This window comes from Aedes albopictus, chromosome 3, assembly GCF_035046485.1.
Source record: "Aedes albopictus strain Foshan chromosome 3, AalbF5, whole genome shotgun sequence".
NCBI lineage: Eukaryota > Metazoa > Arthropoda > Insecta > Diptera > Culicidae > Aedes > Aedes albopictus.
The window spans coordinates 142,421,178-142,435,572 of NC_085138.1; the positions used below are offsets into that span (position 1 = coordinate 142,421,178).

At 40.1% G+C, this 14,395-nt stretch overlaps 1 protein-coding gene across 2 annotated transcripts in view; it reads right to left on the bottom strand.

Annotated features, from left to right (window-relative positions):
- LOC109416273 (katanin p60 ATPase-containing subunit A1) overlaps nucleotides 1-14,395 on the bottom strand; it is a 61,985-nt gene that overhangs the window by 6,981 nt on the left and 40,609 nt on the right. The gene's annotated exons all lie outside the window — the stretch shown is intronic.

The following is a 14,395-nucleotide window of genomic DNA, read 5'->3' on the forward strand; positions in this document are numbered from 1 at the left end:
CACAAGACATCCATAGGCCAAAATTGGCCGAACAACTGTTGTGTAAATCCATTTGATATAGTTGGGTTTTAGACCCCAAGTAGTACCAAAGGTTCACCGGCATTGCCCGAAGGCCATACAAGCTTTCTTGATTCTGAACTCAACATGAGGTGTCCAGGAAAGCTTGGAATCAAGAATAACTCCAACGTACTTTACCTGTTCAGTCACATCGATTTCAGAATCAAAGAGACGCAAAGGTCGAACGCCATTACCGTTTCGCCTTTCCGTAAAAAGAACAATAGATGTTTTACTCGGATTAACCGAAAGGCCATATTGGCGACACCAACCCTCAACTACCTGAAGGGCGCTTTGCATCAGGTCGAAAAGGGTGCTGATGCACATACCGAATAACAATGTTAGATAGTCGTCGCCAAAACCATAAGTAGTAAAACCGCTATTATTGAGTTGCCTCAATAGCGTATCTGCTACGAGATGCCACAAAAGTGGTGATAAGACTCCCCCTTGGGGGCATCCACAAACACTCAATTTCCTAATCGCCGCTTGACGCAATGTCGAGAAGAGATGTCAATTTTTGAGCATTTGATGAATCCAATTAGAAATCATTGGAGATATACCATGATCCCGTGCGGCTTCCAATATGGCATCGAAAGGCACGTTGTCAAAGGCACCCTCGCTATCTAAGAAACATCCATAAGCATGATAGCTTTCGTAAACAACCTTATGTAAAAGAGTCACAGTGGACTTACCAGATTGGTAGGCATGTTGGTTCACATGAAGAGGCACGCTGGCCAGATGAACATCACGGATGTGATGATCCACAATGCGTTCTAAGCATTTCAGAAGAGAAGAGGTCGAACTGATAGGTCTGAAACTCTTTGCTTCTTCATGCGACGCATGACCCACATTCGGAATAAATTTTACAGTAATATCCCGTCAGGATTTGGGAATATACCCTGTAGCAAAACTGCAAACAAGTAATTGTTTCAAAACATGTTTGAAATGATCAAATCCCTTCTGAAGCAAAATGGGATAAATCCCATCTGTCCCAGGAGATTTGAAAGGAGCAAAGCTATTAAGTGCCCATTCAATCGATTCTTAAGTTTTGATATTCCGAGCCGAAGCTAAAGAATCATAACTACAAGGAAAGACATCAGGTTCATCCGAAGATGTAATATCCACACATCCGGGGAAGTGTGTACTGAATAAACATTCCAAAACTTTCTCATCAGAGGAAGTGAAATCATCATTTGGCAAACGAAGTTCGTTCACTTTAAAATCCTTAGACTTTGCAAGGATTTTGTTCAATCGACTGGCTTCACTCAGACTGGAAACATTTGTACAAAGGTTTTTTTCCAGCCGGATCGTTCAGCAGACCGAAGAGCTTTCTGGTAGGCCTTGCGAGCCGACCTGAAAGCCTCCGATCCAGCTGAACGTCATCAGTTCCAATTTCTCTTTCTACATTGTTTCCTGAGTTTCGCCAGATCAGTCTTCCATCAAGGGATTCCTCTTGTGGTCTTCTCAGACCGCAGAGGGCAAGCTTCTTCAAAAGCTTCCATTATGAAGGTAGTTGTAGTATCAACGGCATCATCTAAATCACTTGGAGTGTCAATGGATGGTGAGTATCCATGAAATTTTGCCGCAACCAAATCAGTAAAAAGATCCCAGTTTGTTGACCGAGGATTCCTGAAACGCAATGTTTGCGAAGTAACATTTAAATGTTCAAAAAAGATACAGCGATGGTCAGATAAAGATTCTTCATCTGAAACATGCCAATTGGTCAGCTCGTAACTAATTCTGCTAGAGCAAAGCGTTATATCTAACACTTCCTCTCTAGCAGATACCATGAAAGTTGGGCGGTTGCCTATGTTAAGTAATGCAAGATCTGTACTACTTAAGTACTCCATCAAGCTGGAGCCTCTCAAGTTAATGTCTGAACTGCCCCAGATGATATAGTGAGCATTAGCATCACTGCCAACAATTAGCGGAAGGCCTTTTGAAGTACAGTATGCGATGACTTGTTTGAAAGCATCCGTAGGGGATGGTTCATCATGCGGTAAATAAACCGAACAATAGATGTATTTCCTGTTGAGGTTTCCAACAGATACATCAATTGTGATAGCACATACATCTCTGGTGGTTAGTTCAGAGATGAGTGTAGCAACGATTGCGTTGTTGACAAGCACACAGGCTCGAGGCATGACACGCGAGTTTGCCATTTCATGTTTACTGAAAGTAGCAAAAACCGGGTTCACAAGGTTTCCTAGATAGAAATTTCCCTTACGAAAGTAAGGTTCTTGTACCAAAGCCACTTGGGCTGTACCATTTTGCATAAGTCTGCAAAGATTGATCGTTGCTGTTCTTTTATGCTGAAGATTGATCTGAGCTATCCTAACCGTAGCCACTACCCAAACTAGGTAAGATTAAACTCTTCGCAACAACGCAGGCGAGCATACACAGAATACACTGTGTAAATCGCATAATGCGTAACCATATAGGTGAAAATTTAAACTAATTAACAACATCTTCATAATCCCGCCCTTATTTAGCCTCAAGCGAGAGTAAAGAAGGGCAGCTGATTGTCTCGGAGAAACACAAGGTCCATTGCACCATTGCTCCGGTTAGCGCAGTAAGGGCTACATACTGTGGAGGGCGCCCAGGTACTCCACAGGCTCCCCTAGTCATTCATTCCTAGGCACGGTAAGCATATAGCCGCATCAAACCATGAGTTAGGGGTCACCTGTTTAGTGGACTTTCATCACCGGAACTGGCGGTCCGTAGTCCGTTATTCTTAGTCAATTGAGGGGACAACCGCTACTAACACTACGAAGCTATCTAGGCTGATTGGGAAGAAAGTTAATTTTGATGCTAATGCTAATGCTAACTATTTAACCTTCTTCGTGCATTAGCTTATGCTCACCTCGCTGACCTAATGCACGTTTAGGAGTCATAATGACCCCAAGGCACGACTAGGTGTAAAATCATTCAGCCTTAAGAAACCAACACATTTGTAAAGTAATGTGCAACTCTTAAGAAATACCAGAAATCGTCCAACAGTCTGAACAGCTTTAGAATTACGTTAGAGAAGCTTGAACGTATGCAATAGATGAATTTTATTAAAATCAGTCCAGAACTTTGAAATTGGATAATAAGCTTTAGCTCTATATTTACTCTCATCAACAATGCACTTCAATTAATCACTATAACTGGCGTGATAGTAAGCGGCCGCTTATTCCATGCGGCTGGATATCTCAAGACGACGCACTGCATACGACGTGAGCAACAAAATTTGCATATTTACGGTGAGAATGTGAAACTATTTTCGTCGCGTTTTGAGATTTATCTTTGTTTCAGTCTAATTTTTCTGTATAGCTAAGCTAAGCTAAGACGAGCAGAACAGCCATGTGAGTCGTGTGACGTAACATCCCAACTGGAACAAAACCGGCTTTTATGCTTAGTGTTTTTTTAGTTTTTCCACAGTTATTCTAAAGTTTTTATTCTAGAATTCTTATTTTTAACATAAGACATTGCCACATACAGCAAACACGAAGTTACTGTATATTTTTAAACGGGAATCAAACCCAGACAACTTAGTCTATAGTCATCAAACTAAAATAAGGATGTATCATCGTTCGAACAATTCAGCCGGTAATCATTTCTACTTCTCTGCGAGCAACAGACCTCGACCTTCCCAATTTCCAACCTACGCTATTATCGAATCGTCAATAAACACGATCAAAAATCACCCACCTGATAATCGTCTCGCTATATGCCAAAGATTTCAGAGTCAAGATCACAAATAGGCGGCTCTACACACGCGTCGATTGCCATTAGGTGGATGTAGTTCTGCCTTCATCAGAATCTCAAAAATGGCAGGAACCAATCACGAATTTGAACCTGAACTGCGGTTCATCTTGGCGGTACCCCCAGGGCAGGGTGCGCAAATATGACGACCTATTGACGCGACAACTGATTTACGATGGAAAATCGCGCAACAACCCGTTAGACGACCGACGTTCAACAACGCCGTCAGATAAAAACAACTGGTTTCGTTCCGAAGCGATTAAAGAGTGCGTTTCTTTTACTGGCTTTTTGTATCCATGTGTCTTCTATTTCCACTTGAACAAGTGCTTTTAAGGTGTTTTTTTTGCTTCCTTCCATACTCTTGGACGTAATTAGCCCCGGTCGTCAGTGTAAGAAGTCATATTATGGCGATGGTGGCGATGAGTGGACCACTTGCTAAGCACTTGCTTTTCTTCATTTCTTGTGCGATTCCGGAGAGGAGTGTCACCAATAGAGATATGAGATGTAGGTAAAGTATATGAGGAGGCTTGAATTGAAAAGTATTGAGTTTACGAGTACAGAGCAGCATCGATCAGTACCAACGCAACTGGATTGGTAAACGTGTTTCGTAACATTTGGAGTTGTCTAATCGTTTTGCTGGAACATCCATCAGAGGCACTTTGTTTTCATGTGCAACATTGATATCGCTATTGGGTCAGTAATGAGATTATGATTTTTCTGGTGCTTCCATCGTACCCGATCCCGCTGCGTAACACGCCTTCAGGATTGTTGTCCGATTGAGATATATCTACTTATAGTAACTACCCGTGTACACAATTGCATGTCAATTGGTTTGGAGTTGACTGAGTTATGACGAAAAAGTGCCCAAAATACCAGCCACTGCCCAAGTGGCTCGGTACCCTAATCCTTTTGAGATTCGTTACGCAATTTTGTTAGGAATATATTCTGGGATTCCTTCAAGAGTTTCTTCTGAGATAGGGTAGCGAACCACTTGGGCAGCTTCCGGTATTTTGGGCACTCTTCGCTATAACTCAGTAAATTCCAAACCAATCGACTTGAAATTTTGTACACGGCTAGATATTATACGTATTTCATCGCGTTTCAAAAATTGTGTCGATTGGTTCAATCCCATTGGCTGAGTTGTAACAGAAAAGTGCCCAAAATAGGACCCCTGCCGAGATGGTTCCACTTCCCTACCTGCAGGAGTATCTTCTGGAATGAGCCATTTTACAAAGTGACAACAATGTTGATGATGATATTGATTTTCACGGGTTATTGGACGCTACCTCCTGTCAAAATTCATTCATAAAATCGGCCCGTAAAATGGACTATTCATGCATAAATTTGTTTATGACACATTCTATCATGACGTTACAACGTTTTGACGCCTTTTTGGTCAGATTTTTCATTATAACTCGTAATTTCGACCGCAAACCCTCAAATATTTTTGCACATTTGGATTCCTTGTACAATTTCCAATAAGTTGAATCTGTTGAACATTAAGTTTTCATTGGAAAAGTATGTTAAAAATGGGAATGAGTAGCGTGACGTTGCAATGTTGTTATTGAAAATTTTACAAGGAATTCGAATATGCATAAATATTTGAGGGTTTACGGTCGAATTTACGAGTTATAGTGAAAAATCTGACCAAAGAGGCGTCAAAACGTTGTTACGTCACGGTAGAATGTGTCTTAGGGATTTATTCAAAAGCTTTTGCTGGATTCTCTCCAGAATCGTCTATAGAAATTCTCCAGGGTTTCCTATTGCGCATCCTACAGAAGCTCCAGAACATGAGTTCCTTTTGGGATTTTTAAAGAATTTATTCTGAGAAACCTTCAACGCTTTCTTTTGAGAACCAAGACTTTCTGTTGAGAATTAATGAGTCTAGGAAATGCTTATTTCTTTCGTGACGAACCAGAACAATTGTGCTGTTGAGTAGTAACAGTTTTGCGTATTTTTCTCATCTGTTCAGTTTTTGTTTTATGTGATGTTCAGTTTTTGTTTTATGATGATGATTCCACAGAGAAACAGACGTGACTCTAAGAACAAGTTCAATTAAAAAACATCGTCAAGAAAACGTAATCGCCCAATGCAAAATGTACTGTGTTTGGCCGGGCCGCCACTAGATGGTGGTAGTGAGCAAACGTCAAACAGGAGCAAAAACGATACCAGCGCTCCGAGTGGTCAATCGACCTACTATTGAATATTTGAATCAACTGTTAAAAAGGTGATCAATGGGCAGCGATGAGAGTGTGACGTCTGTTTATCTGTGCTATTTCAATAATTCACCCATTACTTATACTTGTATGTGCGCAAATAAGCTTTTGTTTACGTTACCTGTGGGATTTACCACAACAAAGTAAACAAAACGTGGACAAAAACCGTAAAACATGAAAAAGTTTTATCTGTCGCATATTTTTATGTCCGTTTTATCTAGATAGTCAAAGCTATAAATAGAAAGATAAAGAATAGTTCTTTCAAATGAGGGAAAATAATTGTGGTTTTGTTGGGAAATCTAAGAGTTCTGAAGAGCCAAAGTTGAGCCATTTGTATGAAGATTTTACTTTTTGGCGCTCCGTCCCGAAAGGGTTATGGAAGTCCTTCCATATGCTCATTCTGAAAATCATCCTGGAGTTCATTGTAGACATTTTTAAAGAGTTCCTTGTGAGAATCCTTTAGCAGTTCCTATTTGGAATATTCTAGGACTTATATCTAGCAATACTCCAAAAGTTCCCTATTTGAATCCTCCAGCTGTTCTTTTGAGAATTCATCCAATAGTTCGTTTTGGAAATCTCCCAGGAGTTTTTCTTTCTTTTAATTTTCATCAAGGGGTTCGTTCATGAGAAACTCCTGAAATAAATAAATGGATTGGATATCCCTCAAGGGAATTCTCTGAGGACTCGCAGACTTTTTGATGGAATTTCTGGAGAAAATCCCAGAATGAATCCAGAAACGAGTAAGAAGAAATCCACAGAAGGCTTTCGTGAAGAAATCCCTAGAAGAACTGCATGGAGGAATCTTCAGGACGAATTCCTGGAATAATCCGAAGTAATCTCTGTTGGAATCCCTTGAAGGAGTCTCTGGAGGAATCCCCAGCAGGAATTTCCGGAAGAATCCTCAAAATGAATCTCTGGAAGAATCCCATGGGAATGTTTCCGTTATCAGTAGGTCGGCTCTAGAAGCACGTTCTCCTTTATTTGGGAAATTTGTGCTTGCAAGCGTTTATTAATTTCATAAATGAACTAAGGAGTCCCAAGCTGACTACTGGAGTAATCAATAGTTGGAATATATAGAAGAAACCCCAGAAGAATTCGCAGCAGGAATTCTTGGAGTACATAATCAAATTTCAACCAGCAAGTGTAAAGAATTTGATCATGTCTGGGTCAAATCATCAATAGGGAATCAGGTTCATATATTTGCAACTGTATATTTTCCACCTGAAAATGCTAAAAAAGAGTCATGCTTAAAATTTTTCACTATTGCTGAGCAAATTATTTCAAAGTTCAGTCCAGAGACAAATATTCACGTATATGGCGATTTCAATCAACGCTCTGTAAATTTTGTTGTTGATGACGAAAATGACTCTCTATTGATACCAATTGTGGGAGACAATGAAACACTCCAATGCCTTTTCGAAAACAGTTCTGAAATTGGTCTCAATCAAGTCAATCATATTAGAAATGAGAATAATTCCTATTTAGATTTACTTTTTACTAATATGACTGATGATTTTTGTGTGACAGAATCATTAAGCCCGTTATGGAAAAATGAAAAATTTCATACCGCAATTGAATTTTCCATTTTCGTACATAGTACCTCGGTGAGGCCTGATGACAATTTTTTCGAATCAAGCTTCGATTACAAAAATGCTAACTTTGAACTCATTAAAAGAAAACTGAACTGTATAGATTGGCAGACTCTTATTCGTGACTCAAACATTGATCAGGGTGTCTAAGACCCGCTGGAGCGTCTATGGAACACCATGAGAGCCTTCGAATTCTTCTGAAACGCTCGTGAAACCCCTGACAAGGTAACAGTTTTTCTGGTCTAAGAACGTTAGGCCGAAGTACGGCTGGCCGAAATACGTTAGGCCGAATGGATTGTTAGGCCGAAGTTCATAAGGCCAAATGGGTCAGTAGGGCGAATTTTTAATTTCTCTCATAAATGATGATAGAATGTTTTTAGAACTCGTAGGAGGTAGGGGATTTTTGATTATTTGTAACGTACCGCATCTAGAGAATACTAATATTTTTTTAACTATGATACTGGGTGGTCACACTTCTAGCTCTCCTATGAAACCTTCTGGAACGTCGCTAACACTTCCTGTCATCCCTGGCAGAGTTTAAAATTTTCATTTTCAGTGAATGAAATTCAACGTGAATATTGCAGATTTTCCACTGAGGGATCAAAATAAAATTCATTTTGGTGAATGAATTTTCTCACTTAGGGGCCGTGCAAATTACGTCACGCTTTTAGGGGAGAGGGGGGGTTTTACAGAACGTGACGATCCATACAACAAATATTGAGGCCTCATGTAAAAAGTGTGTCAAATTGGGGGGGGGGGGTTTGAAAATGGTCGATTTTTGCGTGACATAATTAGTGTATCACCCCTTATTCATTCATTTTTCTGTCACTGACAATTTTCACCGAAAAATACAACTAGACCGTAACTCCCGATTATTCTTCCATGGTCATAATTTTTAAATTTTTGTTAATTCCGTTAATCAATATCAGTGTTTTATTTTTTAGTAACTCATCATTTTGAAGATGCAATGACATGTTTATAGTTACGGTTTAGTTATTTTTTTTTTATTTTCACATGTTTTTTGAAAATTTATTGAAATAAGTATTATGGTGAATCAGCTGCCCAAAAAAAATCCAGAATGACCTTCTAAAGGAATTCCCGGAAGAAATTCTAGAGGAACTCTCGGAATTTCCTAGGAACTCTAGAGGAATTTCCGGAGGAATTCTTAGGGGAATTACCGGGGGAACTCATAGAAGAATTCTCGGAGGAAATTCCGGGCATTCCTTGTGCAACTCCCAGAAAGATGTTTAGAGCAACTAGTAAAGTAATTGCCATAGAAATTTTCGGAGGAATATTCGGAGGAACTCGTAGAGAAATTGCCGAAGAAATTAGAAAAGGAATTCAAGGAGGAACTCGTAGAGAAATTACCAGAGGTATTCATAGATGAGTTCACGGATGAACTCTTAATGTATTTCCCGGGAGAATTTCTTGAGGAATTCCCAGCCGGATTTCTAGAGCAACTCCTAGAAGAATTCCCAAGAAATTCGTGAAGAAATTCCCGGAAGAACTCGTAGAGAAATTCCCGGATGAACTCAGATACTTCTAGAGAAATTCCTGGGAGAACTCCAAGAGGAACGTTCGGGGAAATTCTCAAAGGACTTCTTGAAGGAATCTCCTGGCATACCTAGTGCAAGTTCTAGAAAAAAACTTATATAGCAACTCGTAGTGAAATTGCCTGGGGAACTTCTTCCCGGTGAAGCTCGTAAAGGTGTTTCCGAAGATATTCGAACTCCCGGAAGCACTTCTAGGCGAATTCCTGGAAGAACTTCAAGACGAATTCCTGGAAGAACTTCTAGAGGAATTCCCGGAAGAACTTTAAGAGAAAGTCACGGTGAAACTCTTAGTGTAATTTTCGGAAAAAAAAAATTGTGAGGAATCCCCGAAGGAACTCGGAAGGGAAGGAATTCCCGGAAGAATTCGTAGAGGAAACCCTAGAGTAATTTCCACAGGAACTTTTAGAGGAATGTTCGGTGAAACTTCTGGAAGAATTTCCGGGCGAACTCTTAAAGAAACTCCTGGAAGAATTCCAGGAAATGCTGCTACAGAACTTGCCGGTAGAACTCCCAGAAGAATTCCCGGAAGAACTCCTAGAGGAATTACAAGAGAAACTTCTAGAGGAATTATCGGAGGAAACTTCTGGTACTGGCACTGGTTCTATGAACTCCCAAAGAAATTCCCGTAGAAAATCATTAAGGAACTCCCGGATGGCTGCAAATCGAGTATTATGGCGGCACATTGTTTGTGTCAGTGTAATCATGAAATTGATGTTGAACTAAACAAATGAAAGGAATGTATATTAGAGCAGGATATGTGTGAAAGAAAAGAAAGTTTGTGCTTGCATCCATTCCTAAGTGGATAAACTGCAAAGTTGTGCTCATAATTCCTGGAAAAGTCTATAGAGAAAATGGTATGGAACGAGCTCACTAATTTAAATTCGTAATAAAAAAAAACTCTGATCTTAAAATATTTTGAATTTAAACAGGAAGATCTGGTAACGTACCATCGCGCCCAAAATGCCCATCTAAGTAAAAATTGTGTAAGACGTCGCATTGTGTTTCTACCATTAAGCTACAAATCTCATCCTTGTTCGTCAATTAGTGTCACAAAAGCGACAAAAAAAAAACTCGCGTGAATTATCACCGGCTCACCGCCGGTGGCGTTGTCACGTGACTTGTCTCCGCGAGTAATTTTTAGTACGTGTGAACTTTTGTTCCGTTGCTTATGATTGTTATTAGTTTCCCAATACCACGTTGGGGAGGGCATTGGCGTCGTCGTCGGAGAAAATGCGAATCACAACCAAACGCTGCTGGCTGCGATGATATTTCTGTCTAACACGAAACGCATGATTCATCACGGTGGCGGATTACCCCGCCTCCCTTGTGGATCTATCGCGTGATGGTTCGCGCGCAAATGTCGTGACAGATTAAGATCAACTTTCGATTTCTGCAACAGCAGCAGTAGCAGTAGCTGCAGCAGAAAAGCTCTTTCAGGATGGAGAGCACGGGAAACGTTATTAAGAAGTAGGCAAAATGCACAGTCATCCGGTGCCAGCCAGCCAAGTGGCACAATTTGAGGAAGAGAAGTCGCGAGACAGATCGCGAAATGGGAAAGGCAACAAAAAAGTTTGAAACAATTGGGTTCAGATGGTGATGATGCAGATCTGCACGTCACGAAAAACGTAAAACAATGAATAAATGTAAAAAAAGCGATTATTAGCCGAATCGGATTGAGGAAAAGCCTAGGAAAGAAGATTTTGGAGGAGATTGAATGTAATGGATGAATAGGATGCTGATGTTGCAGAAAGAGCTTAAAAGTTCCCTTTTCACTTTTCTGGCTATATCGTCCAATTGAAAAGTCGTTTTTAAGTTAACATAGGGTGCGGGACCATTATTTGGGCTAGAGACGTATCTTACCGTCCAGGCCAAATGGCCCTAATTAGCGATTCAGTACATCAAGGGCGTTTCCAGCTTTTCGGTTAGGGGCGGGGAGGGGAGTGCAAGCACCCTTAGCAAATTTGTACCTACTAGTTTTTATAACTATACGCAATACGATGAAATTGAATATAATAACATTATATTCTGAAAGCATTATTAAACCCTTCAGCAGTCACGCTGTTGTATCTTGTACAATACGTTAAAAAAGCTCGCCTGTCTACATCAATCAACATGGTGCTGGTAGCGGTGAGTACATCCCTGGAAAGATGAATGAAGGATTTCTGAAATTTCCGAAGGAACTCCTGAACGAATTTTTAAAGAGAACCTGAGAGGTATTTCTAAAGAAATCATCTGAGAAATTCCTGGAGCAATCCCTGGAAGAATGCCTGGAGGAAGCCCTGTAGAATCTCTAGAGAAATTCCCGGAGGATTCCATGGAAGAATTTCTGAAAGTCTACCTGGAGGAATTCCTGTATAAATGGGAGGGATACCTAGAGAAATATCTGAAAAGATCTCATTGAGAAAACCTATAAGAAATCCTAGATAAATTTCTGGAGGATTCCTTGAAGGAATTTCTTAAGAAATTCCGGGAGGAATTCTGGGAGGAATCCCTAGAAAAAGTTCAGAAGAAGTCTCTTTAGGAATTCCTAGAGGAAATCTTGGAGAAATTTCAGAAGAAATTCTTGGAGGAATTCTTGGAGAAATCCCCCAAGGAATTGCTGGAGGATTTCCAGGAGAAATTCCTGAGAAAATCTCTAGAGAAAATCCTGGAGGAATGCCTGGACAAACTTCTGAACAAATTCCTGGAAAGACCCAGCAGGAATTCCCGGAGAAATTTCTTGGATGAATTCTTGGAGCAATCTCTGGAAAAATTGCTGGAGGCATTCCCGGAGCATTCCTGGAGAAATTCCTAGACGAATTCCTGAAGAAATTCCTAAGGGATTTCCTGGAAGAACTCCTGGAGAAATTCCTGGATAAAATCCTGGAGGAATGCCTGGAAAAATTCCTAGAGGTATTCCTATGGGAATTGCTGGAGGAATCTCTAGAGGAATTCTTGGAAGAATTACTGGATGAATTTCTAGAGGAATCTGCAGAGGAATTCTGAGAGATTTCTATTTCTATTTCGATTATTTATCTATTTCTGAAAAAAAAAATTCCTACAGGAAATTCCTGGAAGAATTTCTAGCGGAATTCCTAGAGGAATTCCGGAAGAGATCCTTCAAGGAATTCAAAAAAAAATCCTGGGGGAATCCTTGAAAAAAATTGTAAATGACTGGGGGAATTCCTTGAGGTATTCCTGTGGGAATTGCTGGAGGAAGCCATGATGAAATTCCTGGAGAATTCTCCAGAGGAATTCTTGAAATAATTACTGGATACATTTCTAGAGAAATATCTAGAGGAATTCTAGGAGATTTCTATTATTTTTCTATTTCCGGAAAAATCTCTTGAAAAAATCCAGGAGGAATTTCTATTTTTGTAGGAATTCCTGGAAAAATCCTCGAAGGAATTTTGGAGGAATCTCTGGGGGAATCCTTGATGAAATTTGTGAAGAAATCTCTGGAGGAATCTCTAGAGGAATTCCTGCAAGAATACTGGAGGAATCCTAGAAAAAATCCTGAAGGTATTCTTGGAGATTTTCCTGGAAGAATTTCTGAAAAAATCCCTAGAGGATTTGTTAGAAGAATCCGTAGAGGAACTTCGGAAGGATACCCTGGAGGAATCTTTGAAAGATTTCCTGGAGAAATCGCTGGGGAAATTCGAGGAGAAATCCCTAGAGGAATCCCTGAAGCAATTCATGAAGAAATCTCAGGAGAAATTCCCGGAGAAATGCCTGGAGGAATCCCTGAAAAATTCCTGCCTGAGGGTATTTCTGGAGAATTTCCTGAGAGAATTTCTGAAAAAATCCCTAGAAGATTCAGGTAAAATTCCTGAAGAAATTGCTAATTATGTCTAAAGGATGTTCCCGAGTAATTCTTGGATCAATGGTGGAATTCTTGGAGGATTCCGTGAAGTAATTCCTGGAGAAATCTTTGAAGAAATCCATGTAGGAGTCTCTGCAAAAAATCACTTGTAGATTTCTCGTATAAATTGCTGTAAGAATTCCTGGTAAAACTCTTGGAAGAGTCCCGGAAGCAATTACTGGAGGAATGCCTGGAGGAAGTCCTGAAGGAATGGCGCAATTTCTGCAGGAATCTCTAGATAAATTCTAGGAGGAATATGTAGAGAAATCCCTGCAGGAATTCCCACAGGAATCTTTGGACAAATCCTAGAGGAATTCCTCAAGAAATTCGTGGATAGAGCAATTCCAGGAATAATTCCTGAAGAAATCACAGAAGGAATTCTTGGAGAAATTTTAAAGGAATCCTTACAAGAGTTCCTGGAGAAACTCCAGAAGGAATCCCGGAAGCAATTTCAAGAGGAATTCCTAATGGAATCCAGAAACAGTTCCTGAAGGAAGTACTGAATTAATTCCTGAAGTAGTTCTTTAAAAAATACAAAGAAAATTACTGAAGGAATCCTAAGAAGAGTTCCTCGGAGAATCTTTGGAGGATTTTTTAAATCAGTTATTGCAGAAAGAATCACAGAAGAAATTCCCGAGTTAAGCCCTGCAGAAATTCTTGGTGGAATCCCTGGAGGATATTACAGAGAAATGCCTGTAGGGATTAACGGAGGAATCTCTAAAATGCTCATGGAGGAATCTCTAGAAGAATTCCTGGAGGAATTTCTGGAGTAATCTCTAGAGGCATTTCTGAAGGAATCCCTGGATGATTTTTTAGGGGAATCCCTGGAATAATTTCTGGAGTAATCACTGAAGAAATCCGATTGCTGACGTAATTTATAATGGAATTCCTTGATTAATTCCTGGTGAAATCCTGGAGGTATCCCTGAAGATATTCTGAGACGAATTCCTCGAGGAGACCTTGGAGAAATTCCTGGATGAAATCTTGGAGGAATGCCTGCATGAATTTCTGGAGGTATCCCAGGAAGAATTCTTGAAGCCATCCCAGAAGAAACTCCTAGATGAGTCCCTGAAACATTTTCTGGGGGAATATCTGGTGGAATCGCTGAAAAAAACTCTCGAAAAGATCTCTGCAAGAATCCAAGGGGGAATCCTTGGAAAAATGCCTAGAAAATTTCCAGAAAGAATGCCTAGGAGAATTCATGGTGTAATTATTGGAGGATTCCGTGAAGTAATTCCTGAAGAAAACTTTGAAGAAATTCCTGTAGGAGTCTGCAAAAATTTACTTGAATATTCCTTGGATAAATTTCTGTATGAATTCCTGGTGAAATTCTTGGAAGAGTCCCGGAAGCAATTACTGGAGGATTCTCTGGAGGAATGCTTGGAGGAAGTCCTA